The sequence below is a fragment of the Myotis lucifugus genome, unplaced genomic scaffold (genome assembly GCF_000147115.1).
Source record: "Myotis lucifugus unplaced genomic scaffold, Myoluc2.0 scaffold_6, whole genome shotgun sequence".
Classification (NCBI taxonomy): Eukaryota; Metazoa; Chordata; class Mammalia; order Chiroptera; family Vespertilionidae; genus Myotis; species Myotis lucifugus.
Window position 1 is genome coordinate 2,586,390 of NW_005871054.1, and position 21,314 is coordinate 2,607,703.

At 41.0% G+C, this 21,314-nt stretch overlaps 1 pseudogene; it reads left to right on the forward strand.

Annotated features, from left to right (window-relative positions):
- Nucleotides 1-13,874, forward strand: part of LOC102432044 — a 16,448-nt pseudogene extending 2,574 nt beyond the window's left edge.
- Nucleotides 13,875-21,314: the final 7,440 nt, after the last annotated feature.

A 21,314-nucleotide genomic window follows, 5' to 3' on the forward strand; every position in this document is an offset into this window, starting at 1 on the left:
TCTATCAGCTGCCTCCTGCACACCCCCCACTGAGCATGTGCCCGCAACCAAGGTACATGCCCTTGACCGGAATCGAACCTGGGACCCTTCAGTCCGCAGGCCAACGCTGTATCCACTGAGCCAAACCAGCCAGGGCCATAAGTAATTTTTTATCTTGTTGTGGCAAAGGATTATTTCTGTTCTACATTTGACAAAGTATTTACTTAAGGAAAAGAATTATTTTTAAACTAGTAACAAATCTTTGTTTTCAAATGGCCAAACTGAAAACATTCAGTTAAAAAAAGTAGTAACACAGCCAATAACCTTTTAAGTTCCCCTACCTCCCTGCTCCATGAATCCTTAGTTATTGAGGTAACTGAGATGCTCAATGAGGTTGACAAGAAGATTCAGTTATGCAATTGTGGTAGCCCTGAGAATGCCCTTGGCCTGTAGTTAGCTTATCTGGATACTGCACTTCCTCCAAGGCCAAGCTTCTGTCTTTCTTCCTTGATAAACCTTTCCTGGCTCCTTGCCCACTCCAAGTAGTGCCATACCAGCTTATTATATATGTTTAATCTCCAATCAGCCTGGAAGGATGGAATCCATATCTTATTACACATTGTTGTATCCTTAGGACCTAGTACAAAATCTTGCAGGTATAATGTTTTGCTGATGATGATGCTTATTTTCTTCTTTGCTGGTAAGATTTACCAAGCCCTTGCTATTTGTTCCAGGCACTGTGTTATGCTCAGTAGGTGATATTACTGTTTCCTTTTCACTAATGAGAGTTTAAGTAACTTGCACAAGTCTCATAATTAGTGAGACTTGATCCAGGACTCAAACCCAGTTTACCAGATTCTACAGCAGATGCTCTTAATCCTTAGGCAACCCTCCCCTCCCCCTTACTGGAATACCAAACTCCAACCAGGCTACATTTGCTCCTAACTGCCTTTGAAGGCATCAGGTGACCAGCTTTGCTCACAACTAGTTAGGGGTATTTCAAATTGTTCTCAAATGAAGCTGTACGTCTGCAAATAATTAAGTAGCCCCTTTGGAGACAGCAAAAAGAGGTGTTATGTAGAGGCCCACTTTGACATTTTGATGTGCATTTAAACACACAGCTCAGGGCTATAAAAAGCCACTATACTAAGACTGCAAAAGCATTAAAAGTCAAATTGCCTTATTAATTTTTTAAGAGCACTGTAAATGACATTCTGTCATCTCAGGAAATCTTTCCCTAAAGCTCCAATCCTCTTGGTGATCAGGATGAATAAATTGGCCTCCTTCCTTTTCATTTCTCCATTCTCTGCCCTTGAGGATTAAAAAAAAACAACACCATCTCATTTTAAGATTGAAGCTTTATTTGCAGAAGTTTCTAGCTAGTTAAACTGGAAGCAAGAAAATCCATTTTCGTGTTGGCATGATAGTAGAAAATATTTAGCCACATCTCAGCTTAATAATAGAAAATTAGCAGAGTTGCTATTAAGTTTTAATCTCCTCATTTAACTAATAAGGTCGAAAACTCTTCCTGTCAAGAAAAAAAAAAGTTTACAAAGCCTTGACCATTGATACTTTAACCAGCTTACCCTTTTTTCGTTTGAGTGAAAGGTACTATACCATGGACCACGAGTTTCCTCGAAAGCTCCAAAGAATCAAATAGTTGGAAAAAAGTCTAGGGATTAGATAACCCAGTCTTAAACCTACAGCAAAATGGAGATTTTCCAAATTAGGCATTAGGAGCAGCAGCAGATAAGAGCAACTGGCAACTGGGAATATCCTTGTTGTTCTCTGAACTAGAATCATGCTGGCAGAAGCTTTTACTAACTAAATTTATTTGCAAGTTCTCCGAAGGGAGTGATCGTATTGCAACCAGGGTCACTTTTCATTACTTTGAAAACAGGTTCCTAGGGCCTTGTAAAATATTTGACTTCTGAACTCTATTTAAGTATTTAAATGCCAGTATGTATGTTGTATGTCCCAATTACAAAAAATATGAGTTTATTCACTGAAATGGAAACTCCAGTAATAGTTATGATTTATTATAGCATACAGTCTTCATTTTGAAAGACTTAAAGCCTCCAGGAGGTATTTATCCAAAATTAGTATCCAGTAACAACACCTTGGGATATCCCTGTTTTTGGCAGCATCTGTAGCCAGATCTGGTTACAGTTAATAAATTTAATGCTGGAGCCACTGACCTCAGGAAGACAGGTGTCCTCTCCAACAGCAGGTCCATTCTGGTCAATAAGAAATGTGCTTGATTAAATTGTCTTAAGGCCTGGTCTGTTTGCTCAGGTATCTGACCAGCAGAATAGCTTCTTCACAAAGAACTAATGAAGTTTTCATCTCTTCCCAAGTAAGTTGCTCTGTAATTAAATAAGCATTACATTTCCCCAAAGAAATGATCCTTTGGCTGAATACATAATACCATTAATAAATTATTGAATATATACCTACTATGTGCCAAGCTGGTCATGGAGATACCAAAATTTTTTTTAATTTTAATTTTTTATTTTTCAATTACAGTTGACATATAATATTACAACTAATATTACATTAGTTTCAAGTATACAAACCAATGATTAGACATTATATAACTTACTAAGTGATCATCCTGATCAATCTAGCATCCTTCTGACACCATACATAGTTATTGCAATATTATGTAAGTCCCTATGCTGTACTTTAGGGACTATTCTGTAACTACCAATTTGTACTTATTAACCCCTTCCCCTTTTCAAGATCCTCCCAACCCCCCCTCCCATCTAGCAACCACAAAATATTCTCTGTATCTTATGAGTCTTTTTCTGTTCTGCTTGTTCATTTATTTTGATTTTTAGATTCAATTGTTGATAGATATGTATTGTCATTTTATTAGTTATATTTTTTTTCTTTTTAAAGAAGACCCTTTAACATTCCATGTAGTACTAGTGTGATGATAATGAATTCCTTTAGCTCTTTCTTGTTTGGGTAGCTCTTTTATCTGTCCTTCAATTCTAAATGATAGCCTTGCTGGGTAGAGTAATCTTGGTTGTAGGTTGTTGCTTTTCATCACTTTGAGTATTTTGTGCCGATCCCTTCTGGCCTGCAAAGTTTCTGTTGCAAAGTCTTATGGTAGTTCCCTTGTAGGTAACTAACTGTTTTTCTCTTGCTGCTTTTAGGATTCTCTCTTTAATCTTTTGCATTTTAATTATGATGCATCTTGGTGTCAGTCTCTTTGGGTTTATCTTGTTTGGAACTCTCTGTGCTTCCTGGACTTGTATATCCACTTCCTTACCAGATTAGGAAAGTTCATCTTTTTTTTTTTTTTACATAGGTCTTGAACAATTTCTTGCTCCCTCTCTTCTCCTTCAGGCACTTCCTGAATGTTGATATATTTGAAGTTGTTCCAGAGACGCCTTGTGCTATCCTCATTTTTTTGGATTCTTTTTGCTGTTCTGATTGGGTGTTTTCTGCTTCCTTATCTTCCAAATCTCTGATTTGATTCTCTGCTTCATCTATTCTATGGTTGATTTCCTGTAATGTATTCTTCATTTCAATTAATGTAGTCTTCATTTCTGACTGGAACTTTTTTATGTTTTCTAGTTCCATTTTTATGTTTCCTATCTCTTTGTTGGAGTTCTCAATGAGTTTACTCTTCTCCTAAGTTCATTGAGCATCCTTATAACCAGTGTTTTGAACTTTGTATCTAGTAAATTGCTTGTCTCCATTTTGTTTAGTTCTTTTTCTTTAGTTTTGTTCTGTTCTTTCATTTGGGACATGTTTCTTTGTCTCCTCATTTTGGCAGGCACCCTGTGTTTGTTTCTGTGTGTTAGGTAGAGCTGCTACATCTACTGGGCTTGGTAGAGTGGCCTTATGTAGTAGGTGTTCTGTAAGCTCCAAAGGCATAGCTTCCCAGATCACCTGTGTGAGCTGTGTGCACCCTCCTGTTGTAGTTGAGCCTTGATTGCTGTTGGCATATCAGTGTGAGGATTTGCCACAGTCTGATTGGTTTCAAGGACTAGCTCTGCCCACCATGGAGGTTCACCTATGCAAGGGCCAATCCCACAGAGAGGACTTACCTCAGGGGAGCTCCAGTGCTTGCTGAGTCCTCTCCATGAGTGTGTCCCTGGTGGAGGAGGTTGGGTGGTACTTTAACATATTCTGAAGCTGTTCTCAAGGGGCACTGGCTCTGGAGCCTCCCGGGAGTATACATCAAGGTCAACCTCCCCCTGTGTCCTGCCAGAAGCCACCTGGCATGAGCTACAAAGTGATCTGCAGATGGCTGCTACTTGTGCTGGGCTTGGAAGTACCCCAAAGAGGCCAAGCTAAAAACCAAGGCCAGTTGCTGCTACTGCCAGGCCTGGGGCCACTTAGTGAGAGATATAGGGCACAGAGAGGCCAGATGCTGTTCATTTGAGAGATTTTGGAAAAGTGTGAAGCATGAGCCACGAGAGGCCATTCATATGGAAAAGCCTCTGAAAGCAGCTTGGATGGGCTCACAAGTTGGGTGGGGCAGGATTTCAGGGAATCACCAGATGGGGCCAAAAATGTTAGCCAGGGTGATGGAGACTCAGATATGGCACCTGTCTACTGGCTCAGTGGGATGTGAGGGCTCTGAAAAGGAACAATGGCTTTTGTCAGGGAGAAAACTGCCCATCCAGCTCTTGCCTGATTCCAGACAATTCAGTTCCTTTCCATATATCCCTGGTGCCCCAGCACTGGAGCTCAGAGCAAGTGAATCTGAGTACTGTATTTTTCAGTGTATAAGACACTATTTTTTTCCAAAATCATTATGAAAATTGAGGGGTGTCTTATACAGGGAAGTCAGCCGAGGAGGGGACCGCGTGGGTGTGTAGCTGCCCATACCTTGTCAAACAGGCTTCCTCCAATCACGAGCCTTATTATTATTGACATCAGCTGATGCTATAATTGGGAGAGTGCGCAGATGCAACAGGGACCAGAGCCTTCAGAGCCCATAAAGATGTAAAAAAAAAAAAAAAGATAAATACCAGTAAGCAATTGTCTTACTTGGCAAAATTCAAACTGAATGTAATCAGCTATGCAAAAGAGCATGGAAATAGAGCTGCAGAGAGACATTTTGGACCTCCTCCCACTGAGTGTGTGATCAGACAGTGGAGAAAACAGGAAGAACAACTCTTTAAAAGATGCCAAAAAAAGAAGGCCTTAAGAGGAAAACCAGTAAAATGTTTAAAATATTGATTTCTTAATTTTGGATTGGAAAAGTGGGGGGTGTCTTATACACAGAAAAATACGGTAAGTCTGTTCAGGCCCTTTATTTACTTTATTTATTTTTATTTTATTTTTTAAATATTTTTATTGATTTCAGAGGAAGAGAGAGGGAGAGAGAGATAGAAATATCAAGGATGAGAGAGAATCATTGATTGGCTGCCTCCTGTACTACTCCTACTGGGGATCAAGCCCGCAACCCAGGCATGTGACCTTGACCAGAATCAAACCAGGACCCTTCAGTCCCCAGGCCGATGTTCTATCCACTGAGCAACACCGGCTAGGGCTGTGGAGGCCCTTTAAGTGGAATGCCTGGGACTCCAGCAGCCCTCCATCCACGCAGCCACCATCCCCACTGGTTTTTGCAGCCAGAAGTTATGGGGACTTTTTTGTCTGGCATTGGAACCCTGGGTTGGGGGGCCTGTTGTGGGGCTGGGACTTCTCATTCCTGGAGGAGTCCTCTGAAGCTGAGATTTCCTCCCAATTTTTATCCACCACAGGTGTGTGTGGGACCAGCATCTCCACCCCCTCCTATCAATTTCATTGTGGCTTCTTTTTTATATTCTTAGATGTAGGACTTCTGTTTAGTTAGATTTGAGGCCCTTCTGAATGATAGTTATTCTGTAGTTCAGTTGTAATTTTGATGTGGTTGTGGGAGGATTCAAGTACCGCATTTAGTTATGCTACCATCTTGACCAGAAGCCTGGAGATATAAAAATTAAGGACAAGGAATCTATTTCATCAAAAAAACTCAACTTAGTAGCTCAATAATTATTGGAAGGTTTCAGATTAGATGTTCAGTCTATATTTTATTCACCTAGCTCAATCTTCAAAGCCCATTTCAGGTCTCATTCATTCATTTAGGAAAACGGTATTTGGTCACCAAAACTGTTTTAGGCACTATAATGATGAAGTTGAGGATGATATAATTCCCACCACCACAAGCTTATAGCTTTATAGAGTGGTAAGCAAGATAGACAGGACCAGATCGTGGAAGATGTTATAAGCCAGATGTTATAACCAAGAAGTATGGGTTTTATCCTACAGCCCTGGGGAGCTATTAGACAATCTTAACACGTTGAGCACCAATAGTTTTATTGCTAGCTTTACCCAGTGGCCAGGTAAGTTTCTATTAAACGAGTACTAAAAAACATTTTACAAAGTATCATTCTTTAAAAAGATATTAGCTTCTAAGAACATGTAATAAATAACTTCAAAATGCAATGGGTATTTAATTTTAAGGCGTGCCTTTAACATTTATGTAAAACACTGTGTAATATGAAAACACGAGAATGCTTGTGATCCGCCTGCTTAAGAAAGAGAGAAGCATAATTAAGTCTGCATTTTAGAAAAATCAGTTTGTCAATGACAAGGAAGTTGGACAGGAAACGAAGAATCGCTAGAGGGAAAGAAACCAGAGGGGAGAGAAACTCAAATTCCTAAGCTATTGAAGATACAGAAATAACAAGATTTTAGTAACAAATTGATGGAGGGAGAGGATGAAGTCTAGGATGACTTCTAAGATTCTGATCTGGGTCACATTAGCAGAAGGAGGAACAGGGTTAGTGGGGAAATAAGTTCATTTTGAACATGTTCTGTTGTAGGTGCTTTAGGAATATTAGACATCACCATCAAGTTTGCTGTTGTAGATGTTTATCTGAAATTCATAAGAAAGGTAAGGGTGGGAGTTAAGGGTTCAAGAGTCAGACCTTATAGATTGTAGCTGAAAAATGATTATGAATGATATTGCCAAATCTGTAGCCATCCCATACCACTCCCTAGTCCCAAATGTCTTGTATTCACCCAGCATTCACGTTTTATTATTCATTAATTCATTTATTCATTTGGTTGAACAATACATATGGACTCCAGTATCATATTCCAGATGATATGAAAGACTCCAGGTTTATACTCCCCACCTAAGGATCTCATAACCTGGCTGTTGTTTGTAAAATGTTATCTTGGAGGCAAGACTCTTAAGGATTGAGCACTCCTCCAGGATGCAGTATATGCACTGAATCAGAGGCTGCTATATGGTGGTGTGTCCAGTAGGAAGAACATATGTGCTAGAAACCAATAATTGAACACAGTAGTGGCTCCATTTACTGTCACTCCCAGTGACCCTCTGGAGGATTTTGTGTTTCCCATCCTTGCAAATCTGGGCTCTGCAGAGTTGGAGGGACTCATTAGGGAGTGTAGTCTTGCCAGTGGACACAGTGAACTATAAGCTATGGCTGCTGCTTAGGCACTTTGGATCCCTGTGTCCAGGGACCAACAGGCAAGAATAGTCACCAATCCTGGTGGGTGTGGATCAGTTGGTTGGAGTGTCATCCTGTAAACCTAAAGGTCATGGGTTCAATTCCCAGTCAGGGCACATATCCAGGTTGAGGGTTTGATCCCCTGTTGGGGTGTGTGTGGAAAGCAACCAATCAATGTTTCTCTCTCACATCAATGCTTCTCTCTCTCCCCCTCTCCCTTCTTCTCTCTCTAAAATCAATGAACATACTTGGGTAAGGATTAAAATATAAACAAACAAACAAATAAACAAACAGACCTTCTTGGCAGAGGTCCTTGTACCTGATGAGCAAGTGGAAGCAGGGCTCCTGTTACACAATGAGGGAAGGGAAGCATATGTGTGGAAATCAAGTGACTCACATGGGTGCCTCTGGCACTCTGTTGTTGGACTGTGACCTTGAATGGACAGTGCAGCAATCCCAATCAGAAAAGGGTATGGTTAACAAAAGCTCACACCCCTCAGAATGGAGGAACATGGAGGAGCTGCTCCCTGAACATGTGCAGAGAGGTAAATCTGTGCAGCACAAGGATGGACTGTGGCAACCATGAATTGGTATGCTGTTCAAAGGTCCCTGCAAGAACTTAGTGATTGTCTACAAAGGGAGCAGTTAACAGCCCCAAGTTGCAGCACCTTTGGGATCTGCTTTAGTATTTGAGCTGAAGCCATGATTTTCCCCAGCAGTACCCAGCCAATGACAGCATGCCAAAGACCTGCCCAACACCCTCACTTACATTTGGGAACTTCTCTACTCAAACTCTAACTATGGGGTTCCAACAAGAGCAACCATGCTCCAATATGTCCTGGCTCCTTCAGCCAAGATTGACTGGTTTAAGAATGGGTGCCTGACCTAAGCTAGGCCACTCATAGTCCTTCCCTTGGATGTTTTTTTTTAAACTATAACTGAGGCCCAGCCAGCATGGCTCAGTGGTTGATTGTTGATTTATGAAACAGAAGATCACGGTTCAATTCCCAGTCATGCCATAGGCCCGGGTTGTGGGCTCAATCCACAGTGTGGGGCGTGCAGGAGGCAGCCAATCAATGATTCTTTCTCATCATTGATATTTCTGTCTCTTTCTCCCTTCTTCTCTGAAATCAATAAAAATATCTTACAGTTTTAAAAAAACTATAACTGAGAAGAGACTCTCTCTAGTAGAGGAAAGTATAAGAAGTAGACTCAGGAGTTGTTGGTTTCTGGCCATGTGAAGAAGTTAACACACACAGAAGCATAGAGACAAAAGTCAGAGAGTGCGTGCAGCATTCAAGTTCTTGATGTCCAGCTCCACCCAACTCTCCTAGGGTTTGATTATTCCAATCTTTTCCTTCTGTTGAGTAAGATAGTTGAGTATGCTTCCAATAAGTATTCTAATAGAAATCAGATGCCACTTAAGTTCTGTCACACATCTGCACTACCTATAGAGCAAAGCTATCCATTTTATATTAATAGTTAACACTGATTGAGCTAAAGGTTTATTATATTCCAGACACTGGTCTAAGCACTTTACATATATGAATTCATTTTGTCCTCTCAGCCCTCATGAGTCTACCCAAGTACTCTCTCTCTCTATTGCTTTCCCCAATTTACATATAAAGAAACCAAGGCTACTTTATTTATTTATTTTACTGATCTTAGAGAGAGGAAGGGAGGGTAAGAGAGAACTATCAATGTGAAAGAGAAACATTGATTGGTTATCTCCCAATGGGCTCTGACCAGGCATTGAACCGCAGCCTTGGTATGTGCCCTGACCAGGAATCGAACCTGCCACCTTTGGCGTATGGAACAACGTTCCAACCAACTAAGTCACACCGGCCAGGACAAGGATACTTTATTGTTTTTAATAAAAAATAAATAAGAGATTCTATTGCATATCCTTTTAATAGAGGCTCTGGAGAGCAAACTTTGGAGATGTACAATCTTTAGCATTTTAGTCTTTCACCCAGTGATGCCTGCTCAGATTTGAGGCTTGAGCAAGACAGGTTTTTTATTGCAAGTGTCCTTTAGCACCTCAGCAAGGCCCATTTTTAGAAATAGGGAGACTAGCAATATACATGAGCAAACTAATAATTTTCTACATATACACATTTTGGAGTCTTTAAACTGGGACTCAGGTTTGACAAGTATGAGTACTTACATGGGTAGAACATGTAAATAGAGATAATCCTGGAAGTTCAGTAGTGACTTCTAAAAAGCCAAATACCTCCCTCATTGAGGCCTGAAATCCAGTGACAATGAGTTCTTTATGTGAAGTATCCACACAACCTCTACTGTCTTTTAAAATTAAATACTCTGGAGAGGTATAATTAAGTGCATAATACTTTCTATATCTCAAGGGTAAGAGGAGTAAAAAGGATGGGGAAGAAGGAAGAATGGAGAGGCCTAGAGTAGCAAAAGGTATGGAAAAGCCTTCCAACCCCACTTCCGTTAGTACCAGGACCCTACCTCTAGAGCAAAGCTATCCAACAGAAATATAATGTGTGCTAAATATTTCATTAACATTTTTCTAGCAGCCACATTAAAGTTTTTTCTAAAAACAGATGAAATTAATTTTAATATTTATTTAAACCAAAATATCAAAAATATTATTTGAACATGTAGCCAATTAAAAATTAATAAACTATTTTACATTCATTTCTTTCATATAAGTCTTTGAAATGTATATTACATGCATAGTAAATATCAATTTGTATGCTACCTGTATTTAGATTTCACAAAATTTTAAATTGAAAATGTAGTTTCATATACTAAGTTGTTCAAAATATACTTAAACCTAATATATATACATATATATATAAAAATATATATATATACTTTTCCAATAACTGAATCAATTTTTAAATTTAATTTTAAACTAATTAAAATAAAATAAAAAATTTAGTTCCTTGGTCACAGTAGCCACATTTCAAATTTCAAGTGCCCAGTAGCTATGGATAGCTAGTGGCTTTCATATTAGACAACACAGATAAAAAACATTCCATCAGGGCAGAAAATGTTATGGGACTATGCAGCTCTGGGTGGTTCTTTGGTGTACAGTAAACTTCACTTACTACTTGGCGGGGCAGAGTAAGGGAAGTGGGTTATGTACATAAAACAGGTTCCCTAACTTTTCAGAAGCCTTGCTATGCTTCTCCCTTCACTCCCAAAGACTTCTCTAGGTCCCCTCCCCCATGCTGCCCACCCCTATGCCAGCAGACCAGGGAAGAACAAGAACTTGAGTCAGAGGTCCCAGTTTTAATCTCAGTCATCACCAGTTCACTATCAACAATTAACTTCTCTAAACATTAGTTTTCTCAAACATTAATTGACAATAATATTTTAAGGATTGTCATAAGGAGTAAGTGATGTAACACGCACAAGACATTCAGCACAATGCCTGCAACATAGGAAAGAATAAAGGGTAGTTACTAAATACAAAACCCTCTGTATAGAGTTTTGTATATGCTTCCACAGTTTCCTGCCAACCATGCCTGGTTATTCCTTGATATTCTTAAACTGGGCAGGAGTTAGTGGGGTGGGGATTAGAAGTGGAGAAGAGCCCTGTGTTTAACTTATGAGCAATTTTTGCTGCTACAGTTATCATCAGCCTTTCCTTCCCCGTTTATCAGTTAAGATGGCTTTTGCTCTTGAACTCCCAAGACCCACATGGCTCCATCTTTCTACTCTGAACTACAACAAATGATTAACCTCACAAAACAGCCATCAACATTCTTTCCAAGGACATCTATGACCTCATTAAGTCCAAACCCACATTCTCCTCCATCTCTCTGCAGTGTGTAACACTGTTGCTTCTCCTTCCTTATCCTGGTTCTTCTCTAACATTGATCCCACAGACCATTCCTCCTCTGTTTTTTGCAAGGCAAACCTTCTCTTTACTGCTCCCTAGGCCTGAGCCTTCCCCAAGATAGTCTTATCTATTCCTAGGCCCCAGCTCAGTGTCCCTAACCGGAGAACTTCTAAACCTGTACTTCCAACTCCCACTTCAGATTCAGGCCTAACTCATTGCTCCCTGCTGGCTTCTCCTGCATGACCCACCTCTGAGTTCATTCTTGTTCCCTCAAACCAAGTTCCCAGGGAACCCAGGTTCTCTGGTTGCTATGAACCCCAAGCTCATGTGCCACATCCTATGCCAGGCACCTCATTCAGTCCTCCCAGCAACTCTGTGAGGAGGGACGTGCAACCTGCATTTTTAAAGCTGGAAAAAGAAAAGACTCAGAAGAGGAAGAAACCAAAACCTAGGCCTATGTGAATCCAGACTTTGCCATGAGAGTAGCCTGCCTCCCGCAGGAGCCCAGGATGCATGCTGTGGTGGCCATGGAGAAGCTCACTGCGCCCTCTCCAGCTCCAGCTCCAGCTCCTAGGGTGGCAGCAGGAGGTGCTTCTCCCTGGCCCAGTTGATGCCTGGCCCCACAGGACCACCCTGGCCCACTCCAAGGAAAAACTGCATCGAAAAAATAATGAGTGAAGATGAGGACAGGGCAAAGAAAGCTTTTTGAAACAAGTCTGTTATATACATAAAACAGGTTCCCTAACTTTTCAGAAGCCAGGACCAGTTCAGCTAGCCTTGCCGTGTGGCTCAGTGGTTGAGCGTTCATCCGTCAATGAAGAGGTCACTGGTTCAATTCCCGAAGGGCATATGCCCAAGTTGCGGGCTCAATCCCAAGTAGGGGTGTATAGGAGGCAGCCGATCTATGTTTCTCTCTCTCTATCCCTATCCCTTTCTCTCTCTCTAAAATCAGTAAAAATACATTTTTTAAAAAGAAAAAAGAGCTTAGCTCTATGCTCCCTGACAATACAGGGGAAATGGACAAAACTACGGCGCTGGAAAAAGTCATCAGATTTTTGCAGAATCACAGTGCGGTCTCTCAGGGCAAACAGAAATCTGTGATATTCAGCAGGAGTGGGAACCTTCCTTCCTCAGTAATGAAGAATTCACAGGGCTGATGTTGGAGGCATCAGATGGCTTCATCATCACCATGACGATGGAAAGCAGCATTCTCTACTTTTCTGACGGTATCACACCTCACCCAGGGCACTTACCATAGGATGTCATGGATCAGAATTTGTTAAATTTCCTTCCAGAACAAGAACTTTCAGAAGTTTATAGGATGTTCTCTTCTCATGTGCTTGTGACGGATTCCCCCTCCCCAGGATACTTAAGGTCTAACAATGATTTAGAGTTTTATTGCCATTTTCTCAGAGGTAGCTTGAACCCAAAGGAATGTCCAACTTATGAATAAATAACATTTGTAGGGAATTTTTCTCCTATAACAATGTGCCTAGCCCCTCCTGTAACAGCTTTGACAATGCCCTTTCAATGCCTTGCCAGGTGCCACTTGGAAATTGGTCTGCTTCATTACTACTGTTCCCCTAGCAACATCACAGTTATTAAAGGAAATGTGCATAGTTGAGGAATCTTCAGAGTAATTCACTTCAAGGCATAGCTTGGAATGGAAATTTTTATTTCTGGATCACAGAGCCCCTCCAACCATAGGATACCTGCTTTTTGAAGTTTTGGGAACCTCAGGCTATGACTACCACACATTGATCATTTGGAGCTCCTGGCCAGGTGCCACCAGCACCTAATGCAGTTTGGCAAAGGAATGTCATGTTGTTATTAATTTCTGACCAAAGGCCATCAGTGGAACTCCCAGCCCAAGTTCATCGTGTGCACAGACTCAGTGGTCAGTTATGCAATTGTCCGAGTGGAAAGGAAGCAGGAGCTGGCTTTTCAAGATCTGCCATCCGAGGTCATCCATCCTTTAGCAAGGGCTCAAGCTGGAACCTCAGCAGCACTTTAATGCTCTTGACGTGGGCACCTCAGACCTTAACACAAGTCACTCGCCATCAGCATCCTTAAGATGTTCCCATAAATCCTTGCACACAGCCATGTCACAATCCACTTCCACTCTAAGCAAGTAGATGACAGAAGCTAGCACCATGGCTGTGCCAAGATTGGCCACCCTGCTTCAAGAGCTCCTTGTGCCAGGGCTCAGCCAGGCAGCCACGATGCCAGCTTCCTTACCTGTTCCATCGTACTGTGACCTCGCACAGCAGCTCCTGCCTCAGACCTTTTGCAGAATCCACCTACCCCCCAGCACAGTTTCCAGCACCGTTCAGCATGTTCCAGACCATCAAAGACCAGCCAGAGCAATGGACATAGAATCTGCAGGCCAATATTGGTGGCAGCAGGAGGAGCTCCACAAGACCCAGAAGCAGTTTTGACTGGTCCAGGACTCTAACATCCAGATGTTTCTGCAGCAGCCAACTATGTCCCTGAGCTTCAGCAGTGCCCAGCAGCCTGATGCTCAACAGCAGCTCTCATGGAAGTCAGCCCCAGTGGCCCAGTCCCCACTCATGTTCTTTCCAATCCCTTAGGACAGTGGTCGGCACACTCATTAGTCAACAGAGCCAAATATCAACAGTACTTCTTCAAAATAGACTCGCCCAGGCCGAAAACTGACTTCTGCAAACGGGCCACAAAGTTTCAACCGCATTGTATGCGTGCCTGCACGTGATATTTTGTGGAAGAGCCACACTCAAGGGGCCAAAGAGCCGCATGTGGCTCGCGAGCCGCAGTTTGCCGACCACGGCCTTAGGACTACCTTCCATAATTCATTCAATGGATTGACACTCTCTGCTGGGATAACTAGTATACCATCTACCCTATAAAGGTTTGCAGTTTAGTGAGGGAGACAGAGAAGATACAATGGTATGGCAAGTGCTATGATACGGTCCTATGGGAATGCATAGAGGAGGCACCTAACTCAGCCTTTGAGGTCAAAAAGCCTCCATCAAAGAGAAAACATCTATGCTGGATCAAGAAAGACTAGTTGGAATTAGAGAGGAAGAGAATGGAGTAGGAAGGATCATCCCAGGCAGAGGGAGCAGTGAGTGCAAATGCCTGAAAATAGAGAGAGAGAGAGCTGGAGGCTGCAAGCAGTTCTGTGTGACAAGTGCCAGAGCAGCAGCCTGAGACTGAGGTGAGCATAGGTTAACTAGTATCTAGGTTGAGAGTACAGGAAACCATTAAATACTTTTAGCAGAGGAGAGGCAGCTTCAGATATGCATGTGAGAAAGAATTACTCTGGCTGCAATATAGAGAATGGACTTGAGAAGAGCCCAAAGATGGGAGGGCAGGGAGACCAATTATGCGGCCACTGCCAGATAAGAGATAATGACAGTGCAAATTAAAGTAGTGGCCCCCTAGATGAGGAGGAGTAGAGAGAAATCCAGATTGGAGACTGTACAGATGATTGATTACCTGCTATTAGATGTGGAAGGCAGCTAAGGAATTAAAGACAATGTTCGCATTTGGAAGTAGGCAACTGTATGGATGATGGTAGAGTCAAATGAGAGGGAGACCCAAAAAGGACAAGTATAGGATATTGATGCATTTCACTTAGGATTTGCTGAGTTGAGGTGTCAGTGGGAGACCCAGATCAGGATGTCAGATAAACAGTGGTCTGTGGGTTTGTAGCTCAGAAGTAGAAACAGTTGGGATAGAGACAGAGGTTTGAGTTTCATCAGTGGCAACTTAAGCAATAGGACTATATAAATAGTCCAAAGGGATATAAAGTGAGAAGAAAAGCAAACTGAAGAAAGAACTCTGAGGCATACCAACATTTAGGAAGTAAATAGAAAAAGAAATATCTTAAAGGGGATTGAGAAATCAGAGAAGCAGGAGGGAAACCAAAAAAGTGTAGTCTTGTAGAAGCAAAGACAGGAGTAGAGTTAAAGATGCTGAAAGTATAACCAGTTTTAACAATAGAGAGGTTATGGGCTCCCTCATTGAGAGCAGTCTAAGTTGAATTTGGGTGGCAAAAGCCAGTCTACAGTGGGCTGAGGAGAGATTGGATTGTAAGGAAATGTGGATGATAAAACACAACTCCTTCATGATATCTAGTTGCTGCCCGGCCAGCATGGGTCAATGGTTGAGCATCAGCCTATGAACCAGGAAGTCACAGTTCAATTCCCGGTTAGGGCACATGCTTGGGTTGCAGGCTTGATCCCCAGTAGGGGGAATGCAGGAAGCAGCCAATCAATGATTCTCTCTCATCATTGATGTTGCTTTCTCTCTCTCCCTCTCCCTTCCTGTCTGAAATCAATAAAAATATATTTTTAAAATGATATCTAGCCCTAACCGGTTTGGCTCAGTGGATAGAGTGTCGGCCTGCAGACTCGGGGGTCCCAAGTTCGATTCCGGTCAAGGGCATGTACCTTGGTTGCGGGCACATCCCCAGTAGGGAGTGTGCAGGAGGCAGCTGATCGATGTTTCTCTCTCATTGATGTTTCTAACTCTCTATCTCTCTCCCTTCCTCTCTGTAAAAAATCAATAAAATATATTTTTAAAAAAGAATGGGCTTCCTACAATATCTTTTTAAAAAAAGATATCTAGTTGCAATAAGTTCATTGTGAAGATTAAATGAGATGATGAAACTAAAGTTATTAGCACAATGCATGGCACATAATAATTCAATAAATGTTAGCTACTACTATTATTATATTAAGGAATATATTTTAAGAAAGAAGAGAGACCTTGGTAGCTATAAGGAGATATGAGTTTAAGAAGGATTATTTTTTAAGGCCTCTCTCCTTACCAAATTGAAAAAAGAAAAAGAAAAAATCATCAAAAACCTCATCAAAGAAATATGTGTAAGTGGTTCAAAAAAGCAATAATTGGGTGTGAGGTGGGGACAAAAACAACAAAGCAACACTCCTCTGAGCCATTCTTTTCCAGGCCAGAGGCAACCATTTTGGACTGCTTCTGTGTTGTGGTAATTTCCACATCGCTAATTAACTCCTAACATGACCATTTCTTGATTTATCAGTCTAGATTATTAACTTTCTGATATGCTGGATGAGAATTTAGTTTGCATCTCTCTGTTTCCCCTCTTTCACCCCAAATGGTTGTATCACCAATCTTGGTTTCTCCATTGGCCACCTTCAAAACCTATGTAAGCTCCATTTTTAATTCCATTAATCATAGATAGCATCTCTTGACTGCCCACACGTAAGATGAGGATGTTAGTAGCCTACGCTTCCCATCATCTTTCAAAGGAAAAGGTTTGTTTCTGTTTTGTTTTTTAAACGTGGGAGATACTTGGTTAGGTTTAAATAGAAGGGAAGCAATGAAGTAAACAATTGAAGATAAATGACAAAACAGTTGTTGGCATGAGGTCCCTGCAGAAGGGAGAAGATGAGTTCTCCTCCATAATGGCATCACCAATTTCCTAGCACAAATCTTAGAAACTTCTGAAATATGTGGAATTCTTTTGCACCCTGGATCCAATCATCATAAAATTACATATATTCCATCTCTTCAATTACCATCTTTCCATTCTTTCCTCTTCTGCCCATATTGTTTATTATTATTATTATTTCAGACTTGTTCAAAATCCATAGTCTAGCTCTCAAGACCTTCCACAATATGATCCCAGCCCAGCATGGGTTAATGGAAGGTTCCACCAGGGAAGAGTTGGGTGGAGGACAGGGGCAAATGGATTGTGTTTCCCTGGTTCAAGCATAGTTCCTCAGGCCCATTCATTCAACAAGAGCTTCAGGGCCCTTCCAGAAGAGGTAGGGACTGGTTAGGCACCCCAAATATGTCTATTGAAAATTCAAATAACCATAGCCTGGGCTCTAGTTCAGAAATTCTTTTAATATGTCCTTTAGAAGTTCACAAAAAAAGAAATACAAATAGCCAATAAACATTTAAAAGTTCAACATCACTAGTCTAGAGTGGTAGCTATGAGAAAAGGTGTGCACCATTTTTTTTAAGGACTTCCTTTGTATCCAGTATTAAATGAATCAACAGCTGGACAGTTTAGCTGGCAGCTGCTTCCCCCACCCCCTTCTGGTTGAGTCTTTTGGGGAACTGGATATGCCTGGAATAGGGCACTAACTACGGAGAGCATGTGAGGCATGTACCTCTGTGTCACAGAAGCTCTGACACTGAGCAAGATTATTTTTAGAGGTGACCTTCTAGGTTCCAAGGAAAAGTAAACAGACAGATGCACATGATTTCCTCTGAGAGACTCCTGGTAAACAAATTGGCATGCATACACTTGCTATTATCATATGTTCTGAACCCAGGTCTCTTAAAGAGCAAGCTCAGGTGAAAAGCTTTATTGAGAGCTCATAACCACCAGGATAAAGAGAGGAGTAACTGAGTGACTAGTTCACAGCTTTTAGCTACTCAGAAAATTGCAAGTGAAACAACCTAGTTATTCCAAATTCTTGGGGGAAATGTTGTTTTAAATAGTTTCAAATTTCCACATGAAAATATTGCTAAAACTTATTTAATTTCTTTATTCTATTTGCTTTACCTTTGTTTTTCTTTTTGTGTGATGTGTTTATTATTTTAAGTAAACATTATAAAAAATGTAGAAAGAAAAAAATCTCCATAATCTTGCCCCTTAATACTTTGCAGTATACTCTTTAAAAATTTTTATTTATTTATTTATTTATTTATTTTTTACAGAGAAGAAGGGAGAGGGATAGAGAGTTAGAAACATCGATGAGAGAGAAACATCGATTCAGCTGCCTCCTACACATCCCCCTACTGGGCATGTGCCTGCAACCAAGGTACATGCCCTTGACCGGAATCGAGCCTGGGACCCTTGAGTCCGCAGGCTCTATCCACTGAGCCAAACCGGTCAGGGCTGCAGTATACTCTTGAGATATTTTTATGCATATACTTATATCTATACACAGCAACAAAAATACAGTCTTATAATTTCTGTTGTGATCTAGAACTATATCTTGGGCATCTTTCCAGGTTGGTATATTTAGGTCTCTCTCATTTTATTGATGGATGTTTAGATCATTTCCATTGTTTTCCTATTACAAACAATGCATAAGTAAGTATCATTGAACAGTTATCTTTGAGTACCTGCATGAAAGTTTCTGTTGGACAGCTTCTGGGAAGAATTTTTGGATCAAATCATTTACATGTTTTAAACGTTTTGATTTAGTTATCGCTCCCCACCTGTCTCCTGAAACATAACAATAATTAATTTCTCATGATGATTTAGCACCTAACACCATGCCATGCACACAGTAGCTGTTCATTAATTGCTGATTAGATTAAAAAACATAAATATTGGTTCTTGTTCTGGCTGTGAAAAAGTGATTCCTTTGACACTCTTGAAGCACATTGCCCTGCCTGCCTCACTCTAAATTGACCCAGACAACTGAAGTATTTAAGTGCTGGCAAAATGTTAGATTCATAATAGTAGTTGTCGTAGTAGTAAATGTAATAAGAAATAATAGTACATACCACAATACATAGCACTTCTGATTATCGCCTTGGTTGTTGTGATCTAAAATCATAGAATTCTAGAGTATACAGAAATCTAGACATCAAATAGTCTGTCTCTCTTTTTTTTTTTAAATGAAGAATTGAAAGCCCAGAGAGGTAGTGATTGGCCAAAGATTTGAGGATTAATATATTCTACATAAAACATCTCTTATTTCTCACCTTCCTTTCTTAACTTGAATGCACAAATTTAGTATAATTTTATTTAATTTGGTTACATCATAAACAAGGCATATTATTGACTGAGATATGTTTCCTCAAGTCTTATTAGTTCTGCCAGTTTACCTGTGTAGAGCTTTCCTTCTTGCCCTTCTAATTTTCTACTTCAAGTCAGTCAAGGATTGGATATTAAATAACTAAGCTTATTAGAACTGTACGTCAAGTGATGGGATCTGTGAATCTAAAGTTTTCATATAAGTGAAATACAAGAATCTTACTACCTTTTTGTCAGCTATTTTGGCTACTCAGGAGAGTTTGTGTGAGTGTGTGCATGCACATGTGTGTGCATATGCACTTCCTAAGTTTTAGCAGTTTAAGAATATATTGCCATGTTCTGGATAGATGAGTTGATATTATATATAAATATAAATACATATTTATAATATAAAATATTATACATAATATAAAATTGCTGAATACCTGAAGGTATTGAGAGCCCTTTCTATTTAAAAATTTATCCAGTTCTAAGAAAATAAATAGTCAAAGGATCAAACAAATAGTCAATGCTCTTAGCATTTGGCCAAGATCTATTTAAAGGTCAGTGAAATAAGACTCTTTTTCCATCCCTTTGCTGATATATGATGCCAACTTTGGTTTCATCATCAGTAATTTCAGGAATAGTACCTGTGGCAGGCAGAATAATGGCTGCCCAAAGATGTCTGCATCATAATTCCTGAAATCTGTGAATATGTTACCTTACCTGGCAAAAGGGACTTTGCAAATGTGGTTAGGTTAAGAGCCTTGAGATGGTGAGATTATCCTGGACCATCTAGATGAGTCCAGTGTAATTAAAAGGGTCCTTAAAAGTGAAAGAGGGCCCTGGCCCGTTTTCTCAGTGGTTAGAACTTCAGTCCGGGGACCAAAGGGTCTCGGGTTCAATTCCCAGTCACGGGCACATATCTTGGTTGCAGGCTCCATCACCAGCCCCAGTTAGGGTGTGAACAGAAGGTAACAAGTCAATGTGTCTCTCTCACATCGATGTTTCTCTCTCTCTCTTCCCCCCGCCTCTCTCCCCTCCATTCTCTCTTTAAAAAAACAAAGTGTGCCCTAACAGGTTTGGCTCAGTGGATAGAGCATCAGCCTGCAGAGTGAAGGGTCCCAGGTTCAATTCCAGTCAAGGGCACATGCTCAGGTTGTGGGCTCAATCCCCAGTAGGGGGTGTGGAGGAAGCAGCTGATCAGTGATTCTCTCTCATCATTAATGTTTCTATCTCTCTCCCTTCCTCTGAAATCAATAATAAACAAACAAACAAACAAATAAATAAGAAAGGGAAAGAGGAAGATAGGAGAGTTAGAATGAGAGAAGTAGAGGTCAGTGTGATACTGTTGCTGAAGGAAGAGACCATAAGCCAAGGAATGTGGAAGGCCTTTACTAGTAGAAGCTGTAAAAGGCAAGGAAATGGAGAGCCTCCATAAAGGAATGCAGCCCAGTGCTGACACCTTGACCTTTGTCCAGTGAGACATTTTAGATTTCTGACCTCCAGAACTATAAGATAATTTGTGTGTGTGTTTTTTCTTGATAATTTGTGTTTTTTATAAGTCACTGGGTTTATGGTAATTTGCTATAGCAGCAATATGAAATGAACACTGTTTTACCATAAAGCAGTGCAAGTTTGAGTTTTGATTGAAGGACAGCCATTCGATGGCATTTTAATCAAATATTTAAAGAATGTGAGCATATTTAAAGAATAAAAATTAAGCTGAAAAAGTAACCACATAATAATCTACACTAATGCCGGGGCCGGTTTGGCTCAGTGGATAGAGCGTCGGCCTGTGGACTGAAGGGTCCCGGGTTCGATTCCGGTCAAGGGCATGTACCTGGGTTGCGGGCACATCCCCAGTGGGGGGTGTGCAGGAGGCAGCTGATCGATGTTTCTCTCTCATCGATGTTTCTAACTCTCTATCTCTCTCCCTTCCTCTCTGTAAAAAATCAATAAAAATATATTTAAAAAAAAAAAAAAAAAAAAATAATCTACACTAATAAAAGAGAAAGATGTAAATTGACCACCCCTTTGCAACGCCCACCAGCCAATCAGGAATGAGTATGCAGATTAACCCAACAAAGATGGAGGGCCTGTGGGCAGCGTGCTGAGCGGCTGGAGGCGGTGAGGGATGCCTGCATCATCGCCATGGCAACAACACAGGCATTCCGCACCGCCCCAGCCGCTCCAGGCCTCTGGGCATTGTGGGAAGGTGGAAAGGAGGCTCTGGGCCAGAGCAAAGGCAGAAAGGCGGCTCCAGGCCAGAGCGAAGGCGGTGCCGGCAGCCTGGGGAAGGAAG